This window comes from Apodemus sylvaticus, chromosome 15 (assembly GCF_947179515.1).
Source record: "Apodemus sylvaticus chromosome 15, mApoSyl1.1, whole genome shotgun sequence".
NCBI lineage: Eukaryota > Metazoa > Chordata > Mammalia > Rodentia > Muridae > Apodemus > Apodemus sylvaticus.
The window spans coordinates 9,875,764-9,889,067 of NC_067486.1; positions in this window are offsets into that span (position 1 = coordinate 9,875,764).

Genomic DNA, 13,304 nt, shown 5'->3' on the forward strand with positions numbered 1-13,304 from the left:
GGACACCAGAGTGTCTCTCTTCTATCCGACAGTACATTGAGGTGAATGGTTATACCTCATCCCACTGTATAGGAATGGGACATTAGCGTGTCTCTCTTCTATCTAATGATAGACTGAGGTCCATGGATATACCTCACCCTACCATTGAGCAATGGCACACTAGAGTGTCTCTCTTCTATCTAATTGTGAATTGAGGTCCATGGCCTTCATTTTTTGTTTCCCACCTCCTCTTCCTAGCCTCCTGGTGTTGATACCATCTGTATAATCATCACTTTCTGTCAAACCCAGCATGTTTATATTCTATACAGGAGAAATGTCATGGACTGTGTTTCTGTGCTTGGCTTATCATATTTGATATGATGATCTCCAGTTCCATCTACTGTTTTCATTTTGTTGAATTATTTAGAAACCATGTGATGTTTGCGATGTCTGACCCATTGCAATCAAAAGTACTTTTCTTCAACACGGCTTTAATTGAGAAGTTTGGGAAATTCACATTCCAAGAATATTACATCAAGATAAATAGAATTCATGATGACCAAAAGAGAGACTTAGTCTTCATTAAATGGTTTAAAAACTTAGAAAACAATACTGGAGATTCAAACATTTCATTTAGAAAAATGTTTTAGCATAATGAAGGCTGCTTAACTCAAATATTTTGATTGATACATTGAAAACTCTGAAAAATACACCAAAGCCACTGTAACCAGCTTTTAAATTTGATTCAAAATCAATAAAAAACAATATAATATATTAAAGTTACAAGTAAAAGCAATTGTTGCTTTTAATTGTTTTAAAAATAATGATATTCATCTCATTTTTAAGTTAAACAAAATACATCCTAAGAAAAGTAATACAAAAATGTTAAACTTAGAATATGTAAACTTAGAATAATGAAAATTCGCTAGTTTAGGCCAAATCAATTGCTGAGTTAGTTTAACAAAAGACACTTAGGAAATTATTAAGTTGGAAAGAAATATAATTCATTTGCCTAAAGATTTGATGAAAACAAATTTGAAACCCTGAGAAAAATAAACAAACACATAAATAACCCAGACATTAAATATATAACATTTCTGTAAATTCTTTAATAGATTTTTAGCACAGTTATCTCATAATTGCAGTGCAGTTCAATGACAGCATAAAATTCAGTATATGATTGTTAACTCCTTACTTAGGACTGTACACTGGTGATAGCACCTGACAAAGTAAAACTAAAGACTAGACACTTACATAAGTAGACATTGAGGAAGATTTGAAAATCTCTCGGGAACGTTTTTTATGGAAACCCTAGCTTCTGGCTATTATAAATAGGGCTGCTATGAACATAGTGGAGTATGCATCCTTATTACATGCTGAGGAATCCTCTGGGTCCAGGTGTTCCTCAACAGAGGAATGAATACAAAAAATGTGGTATATATACACAATAGAGTACTATTCAGCCATTAGAAACAATGAATTCATGAAATTCTTAGACAAATGGATGGAGCTAGAGAACATCATACTAAGTGAGGTAACCCAGTCTCAAAAGATCAATCATGGTATGCACTCACTGATAAGTGGATATTAGCCTAGAAACTTGGAATACCCAAGACATAATCCACACATCAAATGATGTCCAAGAAGAACTGGAGGAGTGGCCCCTGGTTTTGGAAAGGCTCAGTACAACAGTATAGGGCAATACCAGAACAGGGAAGTAGGAAGGGGTGGATGGGGGAAGAGGGAGAGGGAAGAGGGCTTATGGGACTTTCAGGGAGTGGGGAGCCAGGAAAGGGGAAATCATTTAAAATGTAAATAAAAAAGATATAGCCCTGGTCTCCAGGGCTAAAGCTTTGAGGACCCTACGTTTTTCAGTCTTTATTGCCTTTGAGATCTTACTTGTTAAATACTGTAATGGCTTCTTGGAGTTTTTCATTTATTCGTTTTGTTTGATTTTGTTTCTGAGTCTAAATGTAACAAGATGGGCTGCCTTCTGTGACGCTGCTATCAACTGCACCGCACACTAAGCTCTGTTTTGAGTTCCTGAAAGAGAGGCTGGACAGAGTCACGATACTCAAGTTGATGAAAGGGTTGAAGACACTCAAGTACATCATTTACATTTTGAAAATGAGATTGTAGAGTGTTTCCGTGTAGAGTGAGATTGTGCAGAGCCTTCATGGATATTATGAATATTATGGATATTACTCATTTTTTGTCTTTTACAAATCAGCTTATGTAGCTGGGGTGTTGCTATGTAAAGATAAAATTGACCGCCATGTGCAAGGCCTTGAGTTTGACCCTGAGCGTTGCACATTAAAGAAACAAACAAGTAAATTGACCATTGATGAAGGTTTTGAAAAATAAGTATTAACAAGGTTAAAATTATGTCTACATAACAATAGAAAAAAACCTGAACAGAAATAACCACATTATATCAAATGTGAAATTAAGATTGTGAAAAGTTTTGAACAGAATGAACAGCTCTTCAATTACTTGATAAGGTAATTAACAAAGACTGTTGATTTGCCATGAAACATTATCAATATTGTTATAAAACTCGCAATTAAGCCACCATAGTGTGTCTGTTTATGATAAGTGGATTCATGTGATTTATCAGTTCAAAACACCAGGCTAATGCTTAAGAATATTTGGCACATTCTTAGCTTATCAACAAATCCTAAAGCCCTGTGGAAGAAAAAATAATGGACTTTTTTCCAAATATGACATGTTTTGAAAATTGAAATGATATTACAACAATTTGAATATAAAGTCAAATTTCCTAAATTCTCACCAACAAAAACAAATTGCAGTCAATTTGTTAAGTAAAGCAGAATCATTTGTCTTCTTCTTAAAACTTAATGTAGCAAAAATCACATGCCAAAACTGTGGCAATTAAATTATGCAAGGAAAAGCCCCAAGCAGGAAAATTTGTAAGTCTGTTCATAACATGCATTATGTTTTATGGAGAAGCCAGGGTTTACTACTTCTTTTATTTTAACTTCTTATTTATGTTATTAAAATACTTTGGGTTGTTTGGTATTAGTGTGTGGTAAGTAAGCACGCTTGTGTGTGGTGGTGCATGCTGGTGCCAGCTCATGTAACTGTAATGCACACAATGAGAAGGCCAGAGTCTAGCATCAGGTACCATCCTTTGTCACTCTCCACTTCATTTGGAGAGGTGAGAACTGTCTCTGGTTTCAGTGAGCTCACCAGTTCAGCCAGTCCAGTTTGTCATCTAGCACCAGTAATCCCTTGTTCCTGAATCCAGAGCATAGGGATAATTTAGCTGCCCTGTCACCTGGCGTGTGAGGGACTTGGGGACATAAACCCAGGTCCTCCCATCTGTGAAATGAACCGGTTTCCTGTTGAGCTGTCTCCCCAGCTACTAAAACATTTCATTTTAACCACAATTTTGTAGTATTTTTCTTAGAGTTTCTCTTATTGTAAGTCTTGTGGCCTATACAAACTTAGATACCTTAGGAATCCTGATTTTGGATCATTTCCATTTCCCCTTTTAGCCCTAACTTATAAGGATGGAAGGTTTTTCTCATCAAGAAGGTTTGCCTGTCAACTAAAGCTAGCACAACAAAGAACTACAGACATGGTGGTTTGCAAGGAACAGAAATGTATCCCTAACAAGTCTGCATGTTGACTTGACATAATGGTGCCAATGGTCCTGAGTAAGGATTCATGCTAACTTATAGATGTCTGGCTTCATAGAAAAACCTCACAAGTAGAAACAATGGAGACCCCCTTGAGTTGTTTTAATAAGGATACTGTGGTCCTCTGTGATCTGTTTTTAGTATCTAATCAATATGCAAGAGCCTACTTCTGAATGATGTCACCCTAGGGGTTAGGATTTGGAAATATAAATGTAAGCAGGGGTGAAATCTGAAACACAAACCTTCAGACCACAGCACATGAAAAGTGACCAAGAGGGAAGATAAATAAGTCAACATGAATCATCCATGCCTACTTTTTCTCCTTCCACAGCTACAAGTATATTTCTGGTAGCGACTTCTCCACTGTGGGTAAGGAGGGATCACTTTCCCTTTAATACAGAGCTTATGATATTTCCACTTGAGCGAAGCACTATTTTTAATCTGTATGGTCTGTTGAATCTCCACCTCAATCAGAAAGCACTTGACTTTGCTTCTTTCTTTCCTCATTGTGCATCAGCTACAGGGGTCTCCAGTCTCTCAGTTCCAGAGTATGCAGCTACAGCCCAGAATGGAAAAATAACCAGGGTGAGGTCAGAGAGCAGAAACATGACTTTGAAAACAAAATCCTCATTCATTCCCCTATGAGTTCATTCATCAAACTGCCGGATATATGTTAAGACTTTATCTTCTAAGGTCTCACCAAAAATAGTGCCTGCATATTCAAGGGCAGATGAACAGAACTGATGACTACAGAGAGCATGGGGTTTTGCACACAGCACAGGTCATCTGCTGAAGCCTTTTGTTGGTTCCCTCCTCTCTGACCTGCTGACCTTACTTTTCTGGGGGCCATTGTGGCCAATGACTCACACTGAAAATGTGCTGGATTATACTAATGTCAAATTTGAAACTCTGTTTTCTAGTTTGTCTTCTCTTCCCACTGCAGCATTGTTAGGCATTAGTGTCATCCTCTGACCTATGTGAGTGATGGCAGTCTTGGGATGAACATGAATCTATAGTCATCCGGGTACAGAAACGTTCATGAACAAGGGTGTTATCCCCATTCACCATTTTCATCTAGGTGGCGATGGAGCTCTGACCTTTCCACATCATTTGTATTCTATCTAGAAATGTCAGGAAGAATATGGACTCAGAACATGCAATCCTTTATCTTCTTTGTCTGAACACCCACTTAACACCTCTGTTTTCCACTATAGATAGCAGGTTCACATAATAAATCCTCATCATGTAGTATTGGAATGGGTTTGATTAGCTGTTGCTTTTTATTTAAAAAAGGTGTATTTTCTTTTATTTATGTGGATGCCTATTGGAAGTATGTGGATGTGGATGAAGATATTCATGGAAGACATATGAAATAGTTTTGATTACCTGAAACTAGAAGAAAGGTAGTTGTGAGCTACCTGATGTTATTGGGAGAAACTAAACTTGGGTCCTCTGTATGAGAAGTATGTACTCTTAAACACTGAGCCATCCCTTCAGCCCACATATCTTTGTTGAATTATTGCTAAGACCATGATTTGTATCATAAGTTCAAAGTAAATAGAACTTTATAGATGAAGATCTAGTACTACTTTTCCCACCTACATTGATACAAGGGTGTTAATGTCCTACTATTCCAATAAATGTAGTGTTGGCAGAGCATAGCACACAGTTAAAAAAAAAACAGTACTCAAACTACCTCCTAAAGTGATCGAGGGTCAGCTGCTCTTAGGAGGCAAGCCCTCTTAGGAGGCCATGGAGCTCCTGCATGGAAATACTTCAAGGAAAGTACAAGGTCTCTCTGGTCATGGCTGGTTCTTTTTAAATAAAGGCCCAATAAAGACCAAATGGTGTGCTTAGGGGTTTATCTGTTTGCTTCAAGATCTAATTATAAACTGTAAAGAATCTGTTATGAAAGGAATCCTTGTGTTTTAGTGATATAAATAAAGATTGCTAAAACCATGACTTCACAGAATCTCTCTTCCAGGTGTCATGGAACAAGGTTTTGATGAGTTTTGAGAACTTATCCCCGAATTTCATCAAACCTCTTGGGCTAATAGAAACACATTTTCATCTCTATCTGATTGCCTCCCTCATATGGAAAATCTTTATTGGCATAGCACAAGAATCACTTCACTAAAAATGTGGTTCTTGAACTAGTTACACTTTTGTTGCTGTCATAAGACAGCATGACCAAGGCATTTTATAGAAGGAAGAATGTATTTAGACTCGTGGTTTCAGAAGGGCGAGAACACATCAAAGAGAGGAAGCAGCTGGCTGGAGCTGGATGCCGAGAGTTCAAATCTTGAACCACACACAGGAAGTAGAATGAACAGAGAATAGTTAGAGCCTGTGTACTCTCAATGCCCAGCCCCGGTAGCAAAGCTACTCTTCCTAAACCTACCCAACACCACCAACAACCGAGGAACAAGCATTCAAATGCCAAAGACTATGACAAATATTTATTCAAACTGCCCCAGTTCTTAATATATACTCTCATGACCCTTTTTAGATTTCCTAAAATTTACTTCATATTGTATACAATTATCCTAGTTCACATACACTTTAGTGTTATTTGTTACAGTTCCAGAATCACAATCTCCATCATTTTTCTAACAGTTTCTTTAGGACAAGAGGAAACTCTGAATCCTGAGTCACCCTTCTGTTCCTCCATTACCATCAACCAGAACCCATTCCCACCTGAACAAACGAATTTACTTTGTGTCTCTGCACATTTTCTAGTTATGGGGAACTTTTGAAAATGTAGCTATAAATACACACTGATTTTGACAAGTTTCTGCTGATTTAGATGCTGCCAAAACTCCTTGATGCTACAATATATATCAATATTTCATTTTTATTTTCTTGGAGGAATTCTGTCAGGCTCTTACTCAGCTGTTTCTTTTTTTCTTTTATTAAAAATGGATTTTTTCATCCAATATATTCTGAATATAATTCCCTCCTCCCACAGCTTCTCCTAGTTCCTCACTTTCCATGCAGGTCCAGATTCTTTCTGTCTCTCTTTAGAAAAGAAAGAGGTATCTAAGGAATAATGTTAATAAAATGAGATAAATCAAAAAAAATAAGTCAGAGTATGGAGTAACAATCAAATAAGAAAAGGTCCAAAGAAAACACATATGAAGCACATGGAGAAGCGGGAGGCAAACATGCACACATACAGCAGTCCCATAAAATACCACATCTGGAAGCTGTGATGTATACACAAAGGGACCTGTAAAGCAGGGGAAAGATGCTTTATTTAAAATTATGAGACAAAGAACCTCTAACGATGCTGTTGAACTCATTCTCTACTTCTGTGCATAGAAATAAGCCTGAAGAGTGGTTTCCCCAGTGAGACTCCCTCGGAGCAAATTTAGTTTTTATTTGCAAGTGTGTATTAATTGGAGATTGCTTCTGCATTAGAGATGGGAGCATGTTTCCACTTCTCTTCACATGTGCATTTCCTGTGCAGGCTGCCTCTGTCTCAGTAAGCTCATGTGTGCCCCAGCCCTGCTGAACCAAGAAAAGTTCAGTTCTCTAGTCTCTTCCATCCCCTGTGGCCCTGACCCTCGTTTTGCCTCCTCTTCCACAGAGCTCCTGGATCTCTGAAGAGAAGGATTGAGTTGAGACATCCCATTTACAGATGAGTGTCCCAAGGTCTCTCACTCTCTGCATATTGTCTGGCTGTGTGTTTCTGTGTTTGTTCTCATCTGCTGTAGGAAGCTTCTCTGAAGATGGCTGAGCAAGACACGAATCTACGCATATAGTAGATATCTATCATTAGGGATCATTTTCTTCCTACATTCCTTTAGTAGAAGAGTAGTATTTGGTTTTCCCATATGTCCCTGGTCTCAGGTCCTTGGCCACCTAAGCAACATTAGGTAGCGGTTCCATCTCCCAGAGTGTACCTTAGTACAAGTCAGGTATAGGTTGGTTATTCCCACAAGTATTTTTATCACTATTGTACCAGCATATCTTGAATGTGGGCAACTCTTATAAGCAAGAGAATTTTAGCTGTTTCTGCTTACCTTTGCTCTTTGGTAGCATGCAGAATAGTTTTCTGTATTAAAGATATTAGCCTATATAGATGAGGGCCCTTTTTCCTTTGGTAGAATGCAGAATAGGTTTCTGTATTAACCGCATCAGCCTATATGGATCAGGGCCCTATATAGACACCATTATTGTGTTGAAAATGTTGTATAGGTGTTGCTTTCAACAATTAAACCTTACTGTAAGCTTTTGAAGGGTACCAATATCCTTGGCAATAGTCTGGCTTATTTGGAGGTATACATGGGACTTCTTTTGCTAAAAACTCTGGAGAGAGATCATGTTTGGTTTGAAATTTCAAAGGATGCTATCTACGATGTTTTGAAATCACTAACAGAGAGCTACAGTACCCTTAAAATATGAAGTATTCACACTCCACACTCAAAGAATGGAAGAATGGAATGCTACCAAGCTTTACTTTGTAAATTAAGTAAGGTTCATCAGGGTTGTGTGTCTCACACACACACACACACACACACACACACAAGAACAGTGTATTATTTTTGAACTGGCACAAATATAAATAAAAATAACTTAAGAGAGAATACTAGAGGCTTATATCCTAATTTGGCCTTACACTAATATACCATATCCTAATATAATCTTAAGACGTACTAATCTAATACCTGAGATAGTACTTGTAACATCCTACTGTCTAATGTCTAATGTTACAAGATTCAAAAGATTTTTATTTTAAAAAATTGCTTTATTGGGATTAGAGGTATGGTTCAGCTCTCAAGAGTACTGGCTGCTCTTCCAGAGGACTCAGGTTGGATTCCCAGTACCCACAGCAGCTCACAGTAACTCCATCTGTAACTCCAGTTTTAGATGACTTCCACTCTCTCTGATCTCCAGAAGCACAAAAAAATACAAGTGGCACACAGGCAATACATACAGGCAAAACACCCTATACATAAATTAAAAAATAAAATAAATTTTAAAATATTTTGTACATTTTTTTGTGATAAATCTTTAAACCCTACTAAAGAATATTTCAAGAAGAGAACAGGAGCTAAGAATACGGGCTAGTTTGGCAGAGTGCTTGTCAGTCATAAATGAGGCCCTGGGTTCATGTGGCTAGAGACAATGCTCAGCAGTTCAGAGCACTAGCTGCTCTTGCAGAGGGCCCAGGTTCAGTTCCCAGAGCCTGCATAATAGTTCACAATTTTCTGTGACTCCAGTTCCAAAACCTGCTTCTGGCTTCTGTGGACACCAGGCATGTACACAGTCCACAGACACACATACAGACAAAACACTCATATAAGAAATAAAGATGCGTGCCATTGCATAGCTAAATTGAAAGAGAGAACGAAAACGCATTTAAGATAAAGTGTGATACTGAAAATATATTTGCTGCTCATTAAGCCAACTTCGAAATCTAAAATTTTAAAGCAACAACAACCTTCTTATTGATTCTTTGTGACTTTTCTACCATGGACCCCAGTCCCTCTCATCTCCTCCTCCCTCCATCATGGCTCTCTACCCTTGCAACCTTCACCACCTCACCCAAAGAAATCCTGTCTTGGAAGCTGTGATGTGTCGTGGTATGTCACACAGTACACCCTGTGGCGTGCCACACAATATGCCCATTTGCCCAAACAGAATTTCTTGCACATGTTTATGGCAATGGATCATTGGTCTGCTTCAAGGCACCTGGCTTCTGCTACACTATCAGTAGGGGTTGCTCACTGGGACTCCCCTTGGATACCCTGTTGTTATCCTGCATTGTGGAGATGTTATAGCTTTGGATCTGTAGGACCCACACCTTCATGTACTCCAGCAGTTCATAGATGAGGTAGATGTTGGAGTGAGCCAGCTCAAAGCCTGGATCTGGTTCTGGCTGGTAGCTGAGGTGGTTAGCCTGACAACTCTCCCATGCCCATGCCATGCAGTCAACTCTTCCATACCCATGTCACCTGGGCTAGGTCTCTAGCACTGCCCAGGCTAGGGCTGGGGCCAGCAATGCCATCAGGGCTAGCTCTACTGTGCTGCCCAGGTGAGGAGCATGGTCTAATCTCCTGGGTGCTGCAGCAGATGTGGAGCAGGACCAACTCTCCTGTCCTCATGCCCCTCAGGGACATCTTTCCCCATGATACCCAGGACAGGGGTGTGGCCAGCTCTCCACTGCTGCAGGCAGTGTGGGGCTGAGCCAGCACTGCACAGCCCTCAGACATTATTAACATGGCCCCAGTTGAGAGTCTGACCAGGGATTACTCCCATTGCTGCAGAACTACAGGCCCAGAGTTGGCATTCAGTGAAGGAGCAGACCAGGCCTGTTTGATGGTCCCACATGACAACACTGCCGGCTACTCATATCAAGCTGTTCCTCACTACCCTGTAGTCTCCAGTCCTGCCTCTCATCATTGTGTACATTTCTGCTTCTCTTTCCACAACTTACTTCTTCATCCTAGTGGGTCCTGGTGCTTGTGGGTATATTGGTGTCCGTATCAGAAATGCTTGGCTCCACCTGTTCTGGGGTTATCTCAGGCTCACTATACCTTGGCATGGGCCTTGGCATGGGGCAGGAGTCCTTGTCCGCCATTTCTAAAGAAGGTACTTTAAAGTTTTGAGTATATAAAGCCAAGTTATTAAACAAAAAAAAATTTGCCAAAATTATGACTACTGGTTGTGAACAATTGAAAAACCACTTTCTTTTAATTTCTAAGATAATAATTGTAAGTATCGTATTTGTCTAGTGGGAGAAAAATATCAAGCATGGTACACAAAACAAACAAACAAACAAACAAAAAACCTATTCAAAATATTCCAAGATTTCAAGTTGGCTCCTTGCTTTCTGTCTGTGGAATGCTGTTCCCTAAGCAGCAGGTCGTGGTAGAATGAAATGGACCGTTGAAATAAGGAATATTCAAAACTGAGGGTCAAGTTCATTTTGCCAGCTCCCTTTTTTCTGGGGTATCTGATTCTGATCTCCTTCTGCACCAGAAATATGCGTACTGCTAGAGACCCTGCCTGTTTTGAGTGGAGCCCGACCTGCGCATGTGCAGGAGCCTGTGAAAGTCTCTGCAGGAGCTTTGTTGTCCTCTTGGACACTTGCTGGGACAATAATGTATTCTCCACTATGCCCAGAATCGGGACACAGTGCCGTTTTAAAAAAAAGTCCTTTTCCAGGCTTTCACTGTCTGACATCATCTTTGATAATAAAAAGTGATCAATAAGAAGCAAAACAACAAGCACAAATGTTCACCAAGAATTTGACTTTATGTGTGGAGGTAACATCATTATACCATTTAGTATCATAGTGAAAGCTAACAGTATCATCTCATTCACTCATTTAACACATAAGTAAGTGTGTAATTATCTGGAATCCCATTGCTACTTTCCCCGTTATCATACATAAAAGGGCCAATGCTCCTGAAATTCCCACTAAACCTTTTATTCTGATGTGGACCCTTGATTCCCACAATTCTTCACTCATACCTGGTCAATCTAGTTCAAAGATCCCCTTCCTTCTAATCTGACTATTTAGTCCATTAATACTGGATGATATTGAGATAGTGTTATGATGATTTTCTAAGTATTTCAACTTGCTGTCAGTCACACAGGTATATTCATTACCGCCTGTTAATTTTGGACAGGTATTGTCCAGACTGTGTGTCTAATACTAAGATGGTAAAAGAATTGAGAGAAATCATAGGAACATCTATAAAAAATATAGTATTACAACATTCATGGAACAGAATGTGTGGCCACTAAGCTTTCAAAATCTCCAGCACCTGAGCATGATAACCATTTGTCCAAAGATGGAAAGAAATTCTCACAGTAGGCACAGTTATGAAGGAGCCCTGGTTAAAGAAAGAAGGCAGGTAGAACTCCACTAGCCTGGCATGCAATTCTATACCCATACTGCAGCGCTTTAGCTAATACATCATTGGAGCTGAAGAGATGCATATGGTATGCACTCACTGATAAGTGGATATTAGCCCAGAAGCTTGGAATACCCAAGATACAATTCACAGACCAAACGAAGCTCAAGAAGAAGGAAGAACAAAGTATGGATACTTTGGTCCTTCTAAGAAGGGGGAACAAAAACCCACAGGAAGAGATACAGTGACAAAGTATGGAGCAGAGACTGAGGGAAAGACCATCCAGAGACTGCCACACGTACGGATCTATCCCATATACAGTTAACAAACCCAGACACTATTGTGGATGTCAACAAGTACTTGGTAACGGGAACCTGATATAGCTGTCATCTGGGAGGCTCTGCCAGTGCATGACGAATATAGAGTGGGACACTCTCAGCCAACCATTGAACTGAGCACAGGGTCCCCAATGGAGGAGCTAGAGAAAGGACCCAAGGAGTTGAAGGGGTTTGCAGCCCCATAGGAGGAACAACAATATGAACCAACCAGTACCCCCCAGAGCTCCCAGGGACTAAACCACCAACCAAAGAGTACACATGGAACAAAGATGTGGCTCCAGACCTATATGTAGCAGAGGACGGCCTTGTTGGACTTTAAAGGGAGGAGAGGCCCTTGGTCCTGAGCAGGCTAGATGCCCTAGTATAGGGGAATGCCAGGACAGGGAATCAGAAGTGGGTAGATTGGTGAGCAGGGGGAGGGGAATGGGTTAAGGGGTTTTTTGGGGGGGGGAGGAAACCAGGAAAGGGGACAACATTTGAAATGTAAATAAAAGAATATACTTAATAAAACTTAGCAGAATACAGGAGAGAGAGAAAGAGAGAGAGAGAGAGAGAGAGAGAGAGAGAGAGAGAGAGAGAGAGAGAGAGAGAGAGAGAGAGAGAGAAATGGCTCAGAGGTTTAAGGGTAATCTCTGCTGTTTCAGCAAACCAAGTTCGGTGTCCAGCACCGATGTGATGGGTCAATTCCAGATCTTATGCCCTTTTTTCCTATTAGGGGACCAGATATGCAGGCGATGCACCTACCAGCACCCAAGCAAATGACTCATGCACACAAAATGAAAATTAATAAATCTACATCTTATAATGCTTGTCTTAGTAAAGAAAAATTCTTGAAATTTGCAAACCTATACCTACAAGTCTTCCCTTCCCCATCCCAGAGGCAGGCTAAAGACTCTACAGTGTCCCTTATCTAAGTGTGCCACAGGCTTCACAACCCCAGGGTGTCACAAATCCCTTTTACTTAACTCTTGTCTACCATTGCTACTTCAAGGATGAGAACCTTATCAATCAAAATCATTTGGAAGGGAATTTACAAGTTGGGTGTTAGAAATCAATAAATGCAAGGTTGCAAGAACTCTTTCCATTTGGGTTTCTCAATCTAATTATGCCATACTGGTTTATGCTGGTGTTCCAAATATTTCATTCCACAGAAGGAAAAGAGACATAATTTTTAAAGTTTACACTGTATTTGGAAATTGTGGACTTGGCTTTCGATATCAAACCTGAGCTAATTGATTTGTGTGAACATTTGCCTTTAGTAAACTTCACTTCCAATTAATTTTAAATGATTTCATTTGAAGAAACTCCTGGACATCAAAGAACTTTTTAGAAACAGATCATTAAAACCCTTAAAACCTTTCTGCACAGACTGTGGAGAGTCTATGATTGCTTTAAAGAGTAATACTTAATGAGGTACATTTGAGTTTAGAATGAGCCCCTGATGCTAGTGGAGTCTG